Source organism: Hyperolius riggenbachi, chromosome 11, assembly GCF_040937935.1.
Source record: "Hyperolius riggenbachi isolate aHypRig1 chromosome 11, aHypRig1.pri, whole genome shotgun sequence".
NCBI lineage: Eukaryota > Metazoa > Chordata > Amphibia > Anura > Hyperoliidae > Hyperolius > Hyperolius riggenbachi.
In genome coordinates, this window is record NC_090656.1 from 86,062,943 (window position 1) to 86,078,545 (window position 15,603).

General features: G+C 44.7%; 1 long non-coding RNA gene across 1 annotated transcript in view; it reads left to right on the forward strand.

The window, feature by feature from the left end:
* LOC137538001 (uncharacterized) overlaps positions 1-15,603 on the forward strand; it is a 77,522-nt gene that overhangs the window by 30,805 nt on the left and 31,114 nt on the right. The window contains exons 2-3 of the long non-coding RNA XR_011024672.1: positions 5,170-5,262; positions 14,024-14,298. This is a non-coding gene — a long non-coding RNA (uncharacterized lncRNA). The remainder of the gene's footprint in view (positions 1-5,169; positions 5,263-14,023; positions 14,299-15,603) is intronic.

A 15,603-nucleotide genomic window follows, 5' to 3' on the forward strand; every position in this document is an offset into this window, starting at 1 on the left:
GTTTATTACTGTCTTGTTGATGCATTGTTGGGAATATAGTAAATATCACTGATAATCAAATTACAGCCATAAAGGTTTTCTTGGCAGAATACAACTTATGAGGGCAGAGAGAGGTCATTAGTCCATGTACTTTAACCCTGGGACCATGGGATAATTAAAAATGTCATTTTTCTCAGTAGGAGGATAAATACAGTATAATTGTTTATCTCAATAGTTTATTTTTACCTTCACTTTAAATGCGTGTGTTCGTGTGTGTGCATGCAGGCACTTGTACGTATAACCACTGAAATGAGTGCAAAATGCAAAAAAAAGTGCAAAACAAAATAAAACAAAATACATTTTACTGGTCTAAATATTATGCGTATAAATGTTTGTAACAGATGGGGAGGCATCAAAGCAAGTCAATCTGTAGAGTTGGTTAAGTGTTTTCGGACCATACAGTACCCATGGGTTCCTGGAATAAATGACAGAAGTAAAGTGTTTGCATATACAGGCCCTACATGTTTTGTGGTGGCAAAGACCACTTCCTCAGTAGTCCAATGTGAACACCAGTCTCCAAAGGAAGTGGCCCCAGTAATCATTTCACGCATAGTGCTGTTATTTGCCTACACTTTGCTGGTCTGTTTTATTCCAGGAACCTTGTGGTGTGGTAACCTACAAAATACTTTATAGCTATACATACTTTCCCTGCACTATTTTACATTGCCTCAAGTCACTATTTTTTAGATCGTGGTATTTTTATGGCAGTATTTTTACATTAATAATCTGTGCACGTCGTATTTGTCTGGGATGAATACATGAATAAATGTAAATGGTCAATGAGATGCAAATAATCCTAAATTGATAAAGAACTAGGCACATTTTCTATGCAAATGTATGCAGCTTGAAAACTGGCTAATTAAATCCTGCTGAGGTGGCATCTAATTGGTGCATTTTCAAGTTGCATAAATTTGCATTGAAAATTAGCATAATCCTGCATCAAACCTTCTGAAAATCCCTTGTAAATATGTGTCTATATACCCACTATACATTTCATATTATATATTTTGAGAACCCCCAACACACACACACACACACACGTACACACACACACACACCACACACCACACACATGCACACACACACGTGTGCACACACACACACACACCATCTTTCTAAAACGTATATATATCCAGTGGCGAAGCAATAGGGGACGTAGAGGTAGCGACCGCACTGTGGTTCCTACACCAAAGGGGCTCACTCCTCCTTCAACCATCTTATTAGCTTTTCATTGGTAATATGCTGGTAATGAACACCTCTATATATGTACATTGAATAGTGATAATCCTTAACAAACTGTTTCCTTCTTATTACACCTCTAGGACACTGCAGCTGTCCTTGGTAGGTTTTTTGGTTACATATCAATAGAATGCTTGGGACCCCATGTAAACTCACACTGGGGCCCCAGGCTCCTTAGTTACACCACTCTATATGTCAATCACACAGCATCACCCAAGTAGAAGACCTGTGGCATAGCTACAAAGCCTTTTGCAGCAGGGCAAATTTTACACAGCACTGTAGGTGTAATAGTCACATGATGCAGACCACCAAAACCGCCTTTCCACTGTGAGAGAGAGATGTAAGCAGATAAAAAAGAATGGTTTGTTAATAATTAGCACTATTGAAAGCACATATAGCAAGTGATCATTACCACTACAGCACCACAAAAGAGCTAATGCAATAACTGAAAGAGGGCCAAATGCTGGATCCTCACGTCCATGGGCCCTAGTGTGGTTGCAACCTCTGCATCTCCTATTGCTACGCTACATAGTAGACCTGGGTTCAAATCTCAATCCTTACTATTCAGTAAGCCAGCACATATTCAGTAAGAGTTCTTGGGCAAGATTTTCTCCTGCCTACTGAGTGCGCTCTAGTGGCTGCCTCGCAAGCGCTTTGAGTCCGACAAGTGAAAAGTGCTATACAAATATAGGCTGCACCCTCAATGACCAGCTACATAGATGTGCAGAGCCCAAATACTGGCAGATTACACATTTTGCATTCAAAACAGATGCAGCAAAGGAGGACGTTCGCTTCAAAAACAGTTGGGGTTGGCCAAATAGTTGACGATGGATATACAACAATACAAATATTGGATATTGGAGTTATTACTATAGGAGAAGGAGACTACCTCAGACCAACTGTGCTAGGGGTTCGTGATGTAGGTGTCATAATGCTGCTCCAATTACAGTAAGCAATACTGCACAGCACCCATACTTTTAAAGGGTACCTGAACTCACATGACATGAAGAAACACATTTTTTTGGTTTTGTACAGTACAGTGCTAAGTGTAAATAGAGTAGAATAGTCTAGTAACTAGACTATGCAACTTTTTCTCACTGTATGGGGTAAACATTCAGGTATGTAAATGACAGGTTTTCTTGCCCGCAGTGATAAATAATTATAAGCCATAAAACACTTGCATGTCAGAGAAACACATCTGAGAGCAGAAAATGGATTAAAAATGGAAAACAGTACAAGATGGAAGCTGCAAGAAATTAAAAAAGACTAGACTGTGTCTTTCAGCTGAGACACTAAAACATTACACTTTAGTTTTTAACTTTTAACTAATTCCCAACCACAGATTTTTTTCCCCTTAAAGGAAACCTAAACCAATTGGATTTAATTGAAGTAATTACCTTTTTGAATATGAAATCATTTTTATTAAGTTTTGCCACTTTTCACATCACAATCCCCCCATTAATTTGCCAATAATTTTATCATTACTTATCGAAATGATCTATACTGTTCAAAATGATATATATATTGTTTTATTTGCCACAAATTAGGCTTTATCTGGGTGGTACTTTTTGCTAAGAATGATTTTATTTTATATGCATTTTAAAGGACCACTGTTTTGTGAAAATCTTAAAATTTAAAATACATGTAAACATATACAACTAAGAAGCATGTTTCTTTCAGAGTAAAATGAGACATAAAATACTTTTCTCCTATGTTGCTGACATTACCAACAGTCCATTGGGTTAGTCCATTTCCCCATAGGGGACACTCCTTGAAAAAGATTTATAAAAAGATGCTGGCTAGACAGACTCCCTGCTCATGGTACACTTTTTGGCAGTTGGATGGTGCAACTGCCATTCACAAAGTGTTTTTGAAAATAAAGAAAACCCCGAGAATCCCCCATGAGGAAATGTGCTAGTCCAAAACCTCATTTTACTCTGGAAGAAACATACTTCTTATCTGTATATGTTTACATGTATTTTAAATTTTAAGAGTTTCATCCTAAATTATTCATATTCTTCTTGATAATCAGTAGAAACGCCTTTTTTTTGGCTATTGCAGCAATCAAACCCTTCCTATAATTGCAGACCAGCTTTTTGCATGTCTCCACAGGTATTTTTGCCTATTTATCTTTAGCAATGAGCTCCAAATCTTTCAGGTTGGAGTGTCTTCTTGCCATTACCCTGATCTTTTGCTCCCTCCACAGATTCTCAATTGGATTCAAGTCAGTTCTCTGGCTGGGCCACTCCAAAATGTTAATGTTGTTGTCTGCTAACCATTTCTTCACCACTTTTGCTGTGTGTTTTGGGTCATTGTCATACTGAAATGTCCACCGTTGCCCAAGGCCAAAGTTCTCTTCAGACTGCCTGATGTTGACGTTAAAGAGAACCCGAGGTGTGTTTAAAGAATGTTATCTGCATACAGAGGCTGGATCTGCCTATACATCCCAGCCTCTGTTGCTATCCCAAACCCCACTAAGGTCCCCCTGCGCTCTGCTATCCCCCATAAATCACAGCCATGCTGTGAGGCTGTGTTTACATCTGTAGTGTCAGTCTCAGCTGCTCCCCCGCCTCCAGCATAGCTCCGGTCCCTGCTCCCGTCCCTTCCCTCCAATCAGCAGGGAGGGAAGGGATGCAGGCGGGGACTGGAGTTCTGCAGGAGGCGGGGAGAGCAGCAGACTGACACTATAGAGATAAACACAGCCAGCTCTGACAAGCTGTTTGTCAGCAGAGTGGCTGTGATTTATGAGGGATTGCAGAGTGCAGGGGGACCTTAGGGGGGTTTGGGATAGCAACAGAGGCTGGGCTGGATAGGCAGATCCAGCCTCTGTATGCAGATAATATTCTTCAAACCCACCTCGGGTTCTCTTTAAGAATCCTCATGTATTGCTCTTTTTTCATGGTTTACTCTGATTAGGTTCCCTGGTCCATTGGCTGAAAAACACCCCCAAAGCATTAGGTTCCCACCACCATGTTTGTAAGTGGGGATGGTGTTTTTTGGCTTGAAGGCTTCTCTTTTTTTATGCCAGATGAAGGAAACATCATTGTGACCAAACTATTCAATTTTTGTTTCATCTGACCATAACACAGAAGACCAGAAGTCTTCTTTGTCTAGATGAGCATTTGCAAAGGCTAAGCAAGCTTTTGTGCTCCTTATCTGGAGAAGTGGCATCCTCCTTGGTCTGCATCTGTGGAACCCAGCAGTGTGCAATGTCCGTTGGAATGTCTGCCTTGAGACATTGCCAGCAGCAGAGCCCAGATTCACCAGGATGGTCTTGATGGTATTCCTTGGATTATTTTACACCTATTTCACTATCCTCTTGGCCAGCCCAGGTGTCACTTTTGGATTCCGAACACATCCTCTGAGATTTTCCACAGTGTGAACATTTAGAAATGGCCGTGTAGCCCTTTCCTGACCTGTGAGCAGCCACAATGCACAGCCGCTGGTCCTCACCGAGCTCTTTTGTCTTAGCCATGACTGTCCACAAACCAGCTGCAGAGAGCTGCTGTTTTTCACCTGTTGAGTTGATTAAAACAGCTATTCCTAATTAATCAGGGTAATTAGGATGCTTTAGAACAGCTTGGACTCTTTGGAATGTTATAGAACTTTGGATTTTCCCACGGACTATGACAGTTTGTGAAGGGTATGAAGAACTTTGGACTGGACACTTTTTGCTCAAATGTAAATAAAAGCTGAGAAATGTATTTTTTCCACAATAATGCCTCTTGTACATCGTCTTATTATTTTTGGTGAGACATGACTATGTCATGTTCCATCAAAAAATTACTTGCTGGTTGAATAAAAGTAACTTTAAGTCAAAATTTGCCAGGGGCATGAATAATTATGGGCAGCACTGTATATCAGTCTGATTTTTCATTTTTTTTTTTTTAGTGGTGTAGCTGGACCACTCTCCATTTCCTGTACGATAAAATACTGCTGGCATTAGTTCGCAGCAACCACTTTCAACTGGGAGACAAAAGTAAGGTATGTTTTTGCTCTGCTGCAGAGCAATATGCATTTCACTTTATAGGGCAACTATCTAAAAAAAAATTATAAAATTGCAAATACATATAAATGTAAAACTGTCCTAGAGTAAAATACATTATAAAATTATTGTTTCCAATGCTGTTGTTTCTTTCTTTCTTTCTTTCTTTCTTTCTTTCTTTCTTTCTTTCTTTCTTTCTTTCTTTCTTTCTTTCTTTCTTTCTTTCTTTCTTTCTTTCTTTCTTTCTTAGGCACATGGAAACTTAATTCTTGTTTCTAGATATACTTTGGATACTTACTTCTCAAATGCTTCCTGTAGTTGCATGATGAAAGCCAACCTAGCCTTAAGGTCCATACACACGCCTGATCAAAGGCAAAGACGGGTCCCGGCAGATCGCTCAGAAACAGCCTTATCAGTCCAGCGACAGAATGTACACACGCTGTACTGTCTGCTGAAAACACGCCCAGCAGGAGGTGACGACGGACCCGTCGTTGCCTTTGAACAGGCGTGTGTACAGACCTTTAAAGAGGCCCTCGCCGTCCTCCTGCTGTCCTCTGTTAAGCCGCAGTCTTCTTCAGTGTGCGGCTCAGTGATGTCAGCAGGGGGCCTTCTGCACATGCGCCGACCTTCTGCGCAAGAAGAAGGCCCCGGCTGACGTCACTCAGTCAGACTGAGCCCGACTGAGCTGCCTACTGGGGTTTGATTGCGGGTGAACGGAGGATTCTGCGTGGGAGGCACGCGGGAGGACGGTGAGGGACGCATCCATACTTTTGAGGGTGGAGGAAGCCCTGGGTAAGTAAAAAACAGCCACTTTCTTCATCTCAGAATCTCTTTCAAAACAGCTGTATGCAGGTTGGATGATATGACTCTGTCAAAATAAATACACTATGCATACTATATACACCAGTAGATATGTGAAATCTACTAGGTAAAAAAAAAAAGTTTTATTTCTAATTTAAGTGCCCTTCCCTACCTCAAAAGTGGATTGCCTAGTTTTGGGGATTTTGTTTCAATTTGCACAATTATCAGCATTAATTGCCATTATACAGATCAATTTGACATTAAATATATATAAACAATCTTCTATAGATTTAAAAACATCATAAACTAGCAATAGTAAATTACTGTAAAAGGCGTGACAGAATGACCAGACGTCCTGGATTGCCCGGGACACGTCCCGGATTCGGAGTCCGCTGTCCCAGGCTGCATGAGGTCCCGCGAAACGTCCCGCTTTCAGCAGCGGGACGTCCCGGCCTCTGGACTCTGGCCAATCTATCCCTCATGAACTGGCAGCGGCGTCTATAGATGCCGTGCCAGTTCATTGCCCGCAGCCCCGCTCCAGCCTCGTCTTCCGGTGTCTGTTCCGACACCGGCAGGCGAGCAGGGCTACGGCAAGATGGCTGCCGAAGCCCTGTACTGGAGACTATTTGTGTCTCCAGTACAGGGCTTCGGGCGCCATCTTGCCGTAGCCCTGTCAGCGCGGGAGAGGGAGACGAGCAGGAGGAGGAAGGAGGTCCCGGGAGCAGCGCGCCAGAGGCCGGAGACTTCTGCCAGGTGAGTAAATGCTTTCTTTTTCAGGTGAAATGTTTGCCCGCATTGTGTTTCTTTTTCAGATGAAATGTTTGCCTGCATTGCGTTTCTTTTCTGGTGAAATGTTTGCCCGCATTGCGTTTCTTTTCTGGGGTAATGTTAGCCCGCATTGCGTTTATTTTCTGGGGAAATGTTAGCCCGCATTGCGTTTCTTTTCTGGGGAAATGTTTGCCCGCATTGCGTTTCTTTTCTGGTGAAATGTTTGCCCGCATTGCGTTTCTTTTCTGGGGAAATGTTAGCCCGCATTGCGTTTCTTTTCTGGTGAAATGTTTGCCCGCATTGCGTTTCTTTTCTGGTGAAATGTTTGCCCGCATTGCGTTTCTTTTCTGGTGAAATGTTTGCCCGCATTGCGTTTCTTTTCTGGTGTAATGTTTGCCCGCATTGCGTTTCTTTTCTGGTGAAATGTTTGCCTGCATTGCGTTTTCTTTTCTGGTTAAATGTTTGCCCGCATTGCGTTTCTTTTCTGGTGAAATGTTTGCCCGCATTGCGTTTACTTTCTAGTGAAATGTTTGCCCGCATTGCGTTTCTTTTCTGGTGAAATGTTTGCCCGCATTGCGTTTCTTTTCTGGTGTAATGTTTGCCCGCATTGCGTTTCTTTTCTGGTGAAATGTTTGCCTGCATTGCGTTTTCTTTTCTGGTGAAATGTTTGCCCGCATTGCGTTTCTTTTCTGGTGAAATGTTTGCCCGCATTGCGTTTACTTTCTAGTGAAATGTTTGCCCGCATTGCGTTTCTTTTCTGGGGAAATGTTTGCCCGCATTGCGTTTCTTTTCTGGGGAAATGTTTGCCCGCATTGCGTTAATTTTCTGGTGAAATGTTTGCCCGCATTGCAGTAATTTTCTGGTGAAATGTTTTCCCGCATTGCAGTAATTTTCTGGTGAAATGTTTTCCCGCATTGCAGTAATTTTCTGATGAAATGTTTGCCCGCATTGCAGTAATTTTCTGGTGAAATGTTTGCCCGCATTGCGTTTATTTTGTACTGACATGTTGCCCGCATTGCGTTTATTTTGTACTGACATGTTTGCCCGCATTGCGTTTTTATTTTGTACTGACATGTTGCCCGCATTGCGTTTATTTTGTACTGACATGGTTGCCTGCATTGCGTTTATTTTGTACTGACATGTTTGCCCGCATTGCGTTTATTTTGTACTGACATGTTGCCCGCATTCCGTTTATTTTGTACTGACATGTTTGCCCGCATTGCGTTTATTTTGTTCTGACATGTTGCCCGCATTGCATTTATTTTATACTGACATGTTGCCCGCATTGTGTTTATTTGTGCTGACATGTTGCCCATTGCATTTAGTTTCTGGTGTCCGGGGTAACTGTTACTGCATTTATTATTTAATGGTCATAGATGGCTATGTTTGCTGCTTTGTGGTTACGGTATACTATTAGCATCACACAGTTTCTGCACACCCATGATGCAAAGTCTCGTTTGTCCACATCATGGCGTAAACACTGCTTTTTTATGCCTCGCGGTTACATCATTACGTTAGCACTGCCCATACAATGTCATGGCCACGCCCATTTTTCACCGCGCCCCCCCCCCCCCCCGGTCTTCATCACTGTGGGCTCCTCAGTCCTCCCCACTTTTCGCCGCGGCGCGCTGTGCACGCCGCCCCCTCCCCGCGCCCACCCTCCCTGTCCCAGGTTGGACCCACAAAAATCTGGTCACTCTAACAGCCCTGTGCCCCTGCTGTGTGATAGTGTAAGAAGGAAGTTGGGACTTTGCAGAAGGCTTCTTTTCCCCCTTCATTACAGATGTCCGCTGACCTCATTATTAGCTGTATTCACTGGCTCCTGTAACACCAAACTGAATATGCTGCAGAGGCCAGTGCATACACATCACAATGCTTATAATCCGTTTATTTCTGTAGTGATAGGAAAAGAAGCACTGAGGGAGGTCTGGACGGTTAAGGGGCCTTTTTCACTAGCTACGATCTGCTTCAAAAAGCAGATCACAGCCATTATGACAGTTGCAACAGCACAGTGAATTACATGTAAATCGCGGAACTCATTTTCCATTAGTGCAAGCTTTCCCATTGGCTATACGGCGCAATCGCAGTGAGTGGAAATTGCAGGTTGTGTGATTGGCGCTATCGCACTTCACAGTGGAAAAGGGCCCTAAGCCAGCTGAATACTTCCTGGTCTCAGGCTGCTCATGGATAGCCCTCTTAAAGAGAACCAGAGACAAAATAAATGAAAGCTTTTATACATACCTGGGGCTTCCTCCAGCCCCATAAGCCTGGATCGCTCCCATGCCACCGTCCTCCGCTGCCTGGATCCGCCGGTACCGGGTCCCGTCACTTCCGCCAGTCGGCCGGCGGACGCGGCCATTTGTCCGCATCACAGGGGCTCCCTCCATATGCTTAAGCGTGCGGCTGCATACTATGCAACCGCATGCGTAAGGGTATGGAGGGAGCCCCTGTGATGCGGACAATTGGCCGCGTCCACCGGAAGTGACGGGGCCCGGTACTGGCGATAGAGGAAGCGGAGGATGGCGGCGTGGGAGCGATCCAGGCTTATGGGGCTGGAGGAAGCCCCAGGTATGTATAAAGGCTTTTTAATTTTTTTCACTATTGTTCATCTCTGGTTCCCTTTAAATCCAATTACCTCTATTTCTCTCTCAAGTGTGTGTCTCCCTCTCCCCATGTCTCACTGTCTTTCCGTGTTATATTCTCTCTCCCCTTTACCCCGTCTCTCCTCTACAGTGCAATATGTCTGTGCATTATTTCAGTATGGCTCTGCAAAATAAAATATTTCAATCCTGGTCAGGTATCTCTCACCTGTTTCTGTGTTGCCTCCCATTCCCTCTGCCCTGTACCCTTCTCTCTTCTAATCTGTCCTATGTGTCTCTCTCCTACTCTGTCCTGTGTGTGTCACTCTCTTTTTGTCCCCCATTCCTTTCTCTTACTGTTTCCCTCCTCTCTCTCTTTCCCCCACTCTCTTCTTCCCCACAGACACACTGACACTCACTCATGTCTCTTCTCCTTTACCGGCTTACATTTTCCTCTCTCTCTACCTTTCCTCCACTCTCTTCTATCACTTTGTCCCACTCGCCTGCCTCTGTCTCACCATATCGCTCCTTCTCTCCTTCCCCTATAAAACATAAAAGCATCAACATTGTCTCATCAACAGAGCTTTCTGTTGATGGGCTCTGATTGCTGCAGGGTTGTTTCTTGATTTATTTTTTATTTATTTATGGGTTTTTTTCTAATAAATTTTACATTTTTTTTGTTTATTTTTTTCTATCCCCGCTAGCTAATGACAGCGCTCGGCTGTCGTAGGCATCAGCCTATGACGTCCGATCGTTCCTGTGCCTCCAGAGGGGACAGCTGAGTGACAGGCTGTCCTCAGTACAACACTGCCGTAGATCACAGCGCTGTACATTGTAAATAGACGGCAATCGCCGATGGGAGACTGCACAACACGCCCCCCAGGACCCATCGGCGTGACGCGGTCATAAAGAGGTTATATAGCACTGACATTTTCTGCAGCATGTTACAGAGTACATAGTCATGTCACTGACTGTCCTAGAGGAATTCACAATCTTATCCTACCATAGTCATAGTGTAATGTCCTTTTTGCAAAAAGGGTGTGTGCATCAAACACCAAGTGAAATCTTATATACCTGGCTTTGCAGATATGGCCTGATTAGCTTATTCATGAGACACTGCTCAAGCAAATCTGCATTCGCTTTCGCATGTCAGGATATGCAGGGCTTTGCCAACTCACCGCAAAATTTTTGCCCTGCGGGGGATTAGTTTGCGCAGCATTTAGCACTTATCCTGGATCGCCACATGGAAGTCCCCCCCCCAGGATCCCAGGAAAAGGGGGACCAACAGGGCACTCCAAACACTCTCACTGCTCAGAGACTCTGTAGCAAGAATTGCGGGGCGCCCCCCCAAGCGCTGCCACCGCCAGGGAGGGCCGCCCACACCCACCTCCTATTATTATGTATTTATATAACACTGACATCTTCCACAGCGCTTTACAGAGTATATAGTCATGTATCTGACAGTCCTCCGAGTAGCAAACACAATTGCTAACTTCCAGTCAGAGCAATGTCCTGCCTCTATCTGGCCAGCAGACGCCAGTCAGCCAATCAGGTGCACTGTCATACACCCTTTGCCTGCTGTACCAAATCTAGCAGGAATTACATAAATTAGCATTCAGGTGGGAGGCTTTGGTTGGACGCAATCGTGAATTGCATCGTTTACAGGGACACCCCGTGTAGGCACATCTCCCACACGGTCCCCTCCCTAACCACTCACCTGTCAACCGCATCCTAGAAGCTGCAAAAACAAAATTTAAAATCACAAACACTGGTCCACATGACAGCCCAGGGGCCCCAGGTCTCTCTCACTCGCTGGGCCCTCCCAAACCACCATGCGACACCTAGAGGGAAGTGTGGGTAAGCCCTGGACCTCTCACCTCTAGGGAACTCACCCCACCACCTCTAAACTGAATGCCAACTGCAACAAACACAATTCCTAACTTCCAGTCAGAGCAATATCCTGCCTCTATCTGGCCAGCAGACGCCAGTCAGCCAATCAGGTGCACTGTCATACACCCTTTGCCTGCTGTACCAAATCTAGCAGGAATTACATAAATTAGCATTCAGGTGGGAGGCTTTGGTTGGACGCAATCGTGAATTGCATCGTTTACAGGGACGCCCCGTGTAGGCACATCTCCCACACGGTCCCCTCCCTAACCACTCACCTGTCAACCGCATCCTAGAAGCTGCAAAAACAAAATTTAAAATCATAAACACTGGTCCGCATGACAGCCCAGGGGCCCCAGGTCTCTCTCACTCGCTGGGCCCCCCAAACCACCATGCGACACCTAGAGGGAAGTGTGGGTAAGCCCTGGACCTCTCACCTCCAGGGAACTCACCCCACCACCTCTAAACTGAATGCCAACTGCAACAAACACAATTGCTAACTTCCAGTCAGAGCAATATCCTGCCTCTATCTGGCCAGCAGACGCCAGTCAGCCAATCAGGTGCACTGTCATACACCCTTTGCCTGCTGTACCAAATCTAGCAGGAATTACATAAATTAGCATTCAGGTGGGAGGCTTTGGTTGGACGCAATCGTGAATTGCATCGTTTACAGGGACGCCCCGTGTAGGCACATCTCCCACACGGTCCCCTCCCTAACCACTCACCTGTCAACCACATCCTAGAAGCTGCAAAAACAAAATTTAAAATCACAAACGCTGGTCCGCATGACAGCCGGGGGCACAGGTCTCTCTCACTCGCTGGGCCCCCCAAACCACCATGCGACACCTAGAGGGAAGTGTGGGTAAGCCCTGGACCTCTCACCTCCAGGGAACTCACCCCACCACCTCTAAACTGAATGCCAACTGCAACAAACACAATTGCTAACTTCCAGCTAGAGCAATATCCTGCCTCTATCTGGCCAGCAGACGCCAGTCAGCCAATCAGGTGCACTGTCATACACTCTTTGCCTGCTGTACCAAATCTAGCAGGAATTACATAAATCAGCATTCAGGTGGGAGGCTTTGGTTCCCCTCCCTAACCACTCACCTGTCAACCGCATCCTAGAAGCTGCAAAAACGAAATTTAAAATCACAAACACTGGTCCACATGACAGCCCAGGGGCCCCAGGTCTCTCTTTCTTGCTGGGGCCCCCAAACCACCATGCGAAACGTAGAGGGAAGTGTGGGTAAGCCCTGGACATGTAGTTGGCATTCAATTTAGAGGTGGTGGGGTGAGTTCCCTGGAGGTGAGAGGTCCAGGGCTTACCCACACTTCCCTCTAGGTGTCGCATGGTGGTTTGGGGGCCCCAGCGAGTGAGAGAGACCTGGGGCCCCTGGGCTGTCATGTGGACCAGTGTTTGTGAGTCCTCCGAGTAGCTCAGAATCTAATCCTACCATAGTCATAGTCTAACATCCTACCATAATTATAATATGACGTGTGGTTGAGAGAGACCATTCAGGAATCCTGCTCTTGAAAATCCTGGGTTTCGCCTGGCTTCCCCCGTCCTCTTTACCCTCCAGGATTCAGCGCTGGCAACCCCCAAACAGCAAGGTAAATGTTTACCTACCACGATCCTGCACAGGTGCAGTAGCAACTTTCTAATTGAGCCCAGGTGTAAATAGCGACTTGCATCTACGTAGTAGAGCGGACCAAATCGGGCTTGACTATTTCTGCCTGAGCCCAATCGGAAACCTGCTACTGCGCCTGCGCACGATAGGTAAATATTGCAGTCGCCTGCTCCACAGCCGACATTCTTGTCCGCTGTACTTCCAGGGGAGACAGTGCTGGATCCATGAGGCATAGGAGGATGGGGGAAACGTTATTAGGATCCAGAAGCTTCCCACTCCCAAGGTAAGTGATCCTTGGGGGTTTTTTTTGTTACAGTTTCCGTTTAAACAAACCACACTCTACCTACAATATCTCACTAATATTATAAACTAGCTGATGGCCCGGCGTTGCCCGGGTATGTATTTGGCTGGTGTTGCCCACTTTTTCTAACCCTAACACTCAATTATTCAATGACCAAGTTTGTGAGCTTTACAGTCTTTGGCATCAATAATTTGCATTGAAATGAAACAAATCTGATTGGCTGTGGCTCCACCCCCTTTTCTGAATTTGAACCCCAGTCACCCAATGATCAACTGTACCAGGTTTGAGGCTTGGCACAAGCCTCAAACCTGGTGCAGGTGCCATTCTTGCACAACAGTGCAAGAATGGCATCAATTAAATATTCCCCTTGAAAATCAATAGGTGAATTTTGACTGACTATTGTAGGCGCCACCCACTTTTCTGAATATTAATCCCAGTCACCCAGTGACCAACTGTGCAACGTTTGAGAACTCCATTAACTGCCATTAACAGTGTAAGAATGGCTGCCGTTTACATTTTCCCAGTGAAATCTGTATTTGTCTCCGCCCACTTTTTGGTTATGGGGATAAAAAGTTTCCTATATGTTATTCCTGGTAATGTACTGTGTGTGTGCCAAATTTCATTCAAATCCGTTCAGCCTTTGTTGCGTGATTGAGAAACAAACATCCAAACTTTCACATTTACAATATTAGTAAGATATATATATATATATATATATATATATATATATTACACACCCAATATTTGGCAAAGCACCCACCTAACTCTTTCCTTTCTTCTCTCCCATGCTAAACAGGCAGCTTTTCAGCAAAGCTCTGCAGGAACTTCTAATTTCCGCTATTTAACTTCAGAGTGATGGATAGCAGAAACACCTGTGAACTTCAAATTCCCCTAGCATATGGGAACACTGTACATCAGCAGGTGCACCCCAGCCCCCAGACCCAATCCACTGTTGTTACAATAATGCCAGAAGGTCCCCCTGTGCGAGATCACCTCATCTGGTCCTTCTTCAATGCCATGTACCTGAACTTCTGCTGCCTTGGTGTCATCGCATTTGCATTTTCCATCAAGGTAAGTGAATGAACTCAACCTTCTGGCCTCCACCCTCGGATTCCCAAGATGCTGAGATACTGTCTTATCTGCGCAGGAAAGCATAGAACCACACACTTAAATACAGGTCTTATACTCTGATTTGTTCACCTTCAGGGTTCAGTATATATACACCTTCAGACAAGCATATGCAAATACAGACACTGGATCAGTGTACAATTTTCCCACGAGTCAGGGTTAATTTAAAAAAAAAATTGAATCAGTAAAACATACTTGGGAGCTACAGTACTGGGAAAGGGGAGCAGTGCAGGCAGCACCCCAAGCACCTCTGTAGCCTGGGAGCACCACCCACAACTGCATCTATGGGAGGGGGGGGGGAAGAACAGCCAGCTTCCCCAAATGCTGCCACCACCCAGGAGAGCCATCCAAAACCTCTCCCCAAAGAAAGAATTCTGAACTGTAACAAAGAAGGTGCATGGTGTGTGCGCATAACCAAGCAGCACCTGACTTATAATGGCATACCTCCCAACTTTTTCAGATGAGAAAGAGGGACATTTAAGCCACGCCTCTATCACACCCTTGATCACGCCCCGGTCACGACCATAGTCACACATACTGTAAAGATTTCATAAGAAAAATATGTTTTATAATTCAAACCACAGTGGTCCTTTTGTATCCTGGTTCATTTTCCTTCATATTAACATTTTAAAATTTGTAATATATCAATTTAAAGGATGCAATTAAAGTTTAGAGCCAATTAAACACATTTTTTAGTAGAGAAATATATATATTTACTTAGAAAGAGGGACAAAGTCCTGAAATAGGGACAAATGAACAGGAAATAGGGACAGAGGGACATGGCTCCCAAAGAGGGACTGTCCCTCCAAAAGAGGGACAGTTGGGTGCTATTTAATGGTTGCAGTCTCTTGGCAAATTTAAAGGCACAGAATGTGCAATTTTATCTGCAGTACCAGAATCTACATGTTCCAAAATCGACTAAGCTTCCTTTTCCTTTCACTAAGAGATGTTGGATCATGTAAAGATGCTTACCTGTTAACAGAGATGTCCCAAGCACACTCGTTGCCTGGAAACAACACATGCAACTTCCCTTCCTGTCCTGTGCAGGGTCCCTCTAAATGAGTACAGCAGACTACACCTGCATAGTAAGCCAAAACCACTTTTACACAAGTCTGTGCTACTGCATAGCTGTGGCCATACTCATACCCCACTCTTAATCAGAATCTATAACCTAAGATAATCTTAACATGGAGGATGTTTTTTTGCTTAAAGCGGATCCAAGATGAAAAACTGACTATAACAACAAAC